We start from the raw sequence: 3,994 nt of genomic DNA, 5'->3' as shown, positions 1-3,994 counted from the left end.
GTAATAACTATGATAAAATTATAATCGCAGATATTAAAAATTTTTCTTTCCGTAGTAGGATACTTTCATTAGTGTAAATATATAAAACAATCGGTATTCATATAATCAAATCTTACATTTAAGGCTTTTTAAATTTATCTCTAGATGCTCCACGAATTATTTTATTGACTACTGAGCATCTAAAGATACATTTAAAGAAGCCTTAAATATACAATCTGATTAAGAATACAAATATTAGTGTAATAAATATAAATACATATAAGTATAATTTGTATGTATTTTATAAATTTACAACTTAATTTTAATTCAAAGAATAGGCGTTCCATCATAAATATACACTGATTTCTTCGTGCGCCATTGTGTGCATGCATTTTATATCATTCTTATTCGACTTTTATACTTTGATACTATGACCTTATTCCATATTTAACTATTATACACAAATGTTTTAATTACTTACGACATGATGATTATATAACAAATATAACTGATATGATATATAAAATATTCTTCGAATGTATATAAAATATTCTATATAAAATATGTAGATAAAATATGTATATCGAATGTATATAAAATATTCTTCAAATGTATTTATCTCCATTGTCTCCTACGATCTTCCATCATAAGAAGATACAAACAGAACATGTTACGTAAAAAAATCAGGTCTACGGTGGTACTATAGGTAAAAATCTTGGTATGTACAGATGCATTTGTAATTAATTCTGGAAAATAATTTTTCAGAAAATAACTTTATTATTTATAATTAAATTAATAATAAAATAATCTTTAATTTGATCAAAAAATTCAAAATTTTGAAAAAAATATGTGATACTGCATTAAAAAATTAAAAATTTAAGAACATTTTTTATAATTTCAAAGTACTTTTGAAATCCAAACTTCAACTTTCATTAAAAAAATTTTTTCTATTTTTTTAGTTACTTACTAAAAGAAAAAACGATATTTTGAAGGGATATTTCACCTCCTAACAATGTATAAAACATAAACGTATAAAAATACATGTGACTTCCGTATATCTCCTTCAGTAAAAACCTTCAAGTTTCGAAAATATCAAGGTTTTGGTCGTTTTCACAGGTAAAAATACCTCTCCTTTCACATGAATGAATGATAGGATCTTGAAGTATAAATCAATCAATATTATATCGGTACATGGTTCTGCCTCCGAATGGTATGCCGGAGTAAAAGTGTACGATATATTCTAACAAAAGTCAAGATCTCCAGTAAGTTTATGAAATTAAAATTTACGGTTGATCTGATTAGCGTGAAATGGAATAAATTATCTTCCCCGGAAGTTTTGGGTAACTTCAAGTTATTGCTCGGCGTGGAGTTGACAATTCAGGACAAGAGGGAGGGTTTATCGAGCAAGTATCGCGGTTCTTCTTTTAACAAATGGAAATAGATTTCATCTTTGTATTGATTATTCACTCCAATTATACTCCCGAAAATTCCATTTTGACCATTTTAAAGCAATTACTTACAATATTAGATAAATAATTGATGCGCCCGTCATTAAAAGTTGATCGCATCAAAACAAATCTATGAAGAAAATCCTTGATGGAGATTTACGTTAACAAACAAGTTTATTCACTGTATAAATATACTACATAAGAGACTACCCAAGAGAACGCACGCGCGCGTAAATTGCGAGGATGTAAAAATAATATAGGGAATAATATTTTTCAGTCTTTCGCACATACATGAAAATAATATTAATTTATTATATACTTTCTCTTTTTCTGTTCTCTTAAAAGACGATTTTCGAAATCGCAATGCGAGGTAGAAGTCCTTGCGATCCTTGCGTATTTTATACAGGCTGTAATAGGGTAGCGCGTATCATACAAAACTATTGTACAATTTATGGCACAGTTTCCCAAAAGACGGCGAATTACTCTTGAAGCGTCAAATGAACGAACAACAAATATAAGATTAGAAAGTTGAATTTCGGAAGATCGATATTTTCATCCCCATGAATGATGAGCAGAAATAAAGATTATGAAAAAAATAACATGGAGAAAGAGGAAGGCTCTTAATCAAAATGGAAAGCTAAAAAGATCTCGTATATTGCAGGATTAACAGCGAAACTTTCCTGTGCTTATGTTCCTTCATTAACAGGCCTTTCTGGTTTCCCTCAAGGAAGAACTTACAAGAGGAGTATGAAGGATAATGTGATACTAAAAAAAACAAATAGCCAGAAAAAACCAAGAGGCTCGGAAGACAACACGTTCGCTCACCAGGCGCCACGAAACAGAGTTTTAATTTCGCATTCGTCGCTCGCCGTATACCCGTTCTTACACAGCAACGGATATGTGCGTTAACGATAAACCGTTTCTGCATTAACATAGTATGTACATCGTATGGTGCGCAGTTACAATGTAAAGGATATACATATAAAATACATATAAAATACTGATTATTGCTAAAAGATTTTTGCTACACTTTTTGTAAAGAATTTACAAATATGATATATATAAAACCGTCACCTCTTTTTAGGATAAAGAAACGGAAAGTGTCATAAATTTAATAATAAAATATATATGAGACACAGCCTTTGATTAACTGCCATATCAATTAAATTATGAATAACATATACATGTTGTTAACGATGATGATAATAATATGATATACATTGATATTTAGTCAAATTTGATATTATTAGATTGTTGATTTTTTTTTTCTTATACAAATGTTCTAGAAACAAGTATGCATATTTATGCTGTAATAATATATTATACACATTGCAAAATTACAATCTTTTTCTTTAAAGAATTTTTTTTTTGGTAGCCACTTTTTCCGAATCCGACCGGATATTGGGAAAATGGATATCCAACTTGAAAAAATTGATTTTTTCTCGAATATCCGAACGAATACTGGATATCCGATGTTACATTCTATCCGGATATCTAATATCTGGTATCCGGTAATTTTACGATTTGTGGTTCATCCCTATAAATTATATTCCATCTAATTATTCGTGAAAAAATTATAATTACAACACTAAGAAAATTTTATAGCGCTCATAGTAATATTTACAATTTTAATATGATGAAATTTACACAAAAACGTGAATAAAAAAATCGCTTTGATTTTTATTTTGCACAACGTAAATGTACACTAGGGTATTTTGTATCCAGCCTCAAACTGCTCGATTCCTGCTCGACTGCTACACAGAGACCGACTTGCCGCGAATTATTCAACTGGTAGTTGGGGATCTAAACTAAAGGTAGATGAAGCCAAAAGTTCGATTTATACATACACACACATTTTTTAATTTTTCTTACAAATGGAACTATTAATAGTTCTCTAATTGTAAGAAAAATGAAAAAATGAAAAAATTAATAAACTAACAAACTTTACAAACATAATTTCTTTATCGTAAACAATGTGAACGTTTATTATCAATTCTTTTACAAATAGCTTTCTTGTAAATAAATATTATATAATAAACAGCAATGTTATAAAGGAATTTTTTAATGTTATTCTCAAATCCTGCCCTCCATGTAAATTTGATAAATAGCAAAAAAATTACTAATAATAAGAAACGTTTTAGAGACCGATTCAACATAGAAAAAATAAACTGAAAAACTTCATAAACGTAATTTATTTACCATAAACAAAAACGTTTATTATCAGTTCTTTTGTAAACTTCCTTCTTTGTTCAATATAAAGTGAATAATAAAAATAGGTGAACATGTTATATTTGAGTGCAGTTTTAGAAGCTTAGTCTGCATGCGATTTAATGAATTCATTAAATAACTAGTACAGCGTTCATATATACAGCTTATCAAAATTGCGTAGACACCTGAAGTATACTAAATATCATAAATATGAACTTTAATTTATATTAGCTGGTCTATAATAATCAATCAAATTTCACTTTTTTATTATACATAAATCAATATTTGATAAACAGATAGCAATTAGTGGAAAAAATGTTACAAATATCTATTATCAGCTCAAATTATAATATATAAAT

This window comes from Trachymyrmex septentrionalis, unplaced genomic scaffold (assembly GCF_001594115.1).
Source record: "Trachymyrmex septentrionalis isolate Tsep2-gDNA-1 unplaced genomic scaffold, Tsep1.0 scaffold262, whole genome shotgun sequence".
Taxonomy (NCBI): domain Eukaryota; kingdom Metazoa; phylum Arthropoda; class Insecta; order Hymenoptera; family Formicidae; genus Trachymyrmex; species Trachymyrmex septentrionalis.
Note: the sequence above shows the minus strand (reverse complement) of the source record.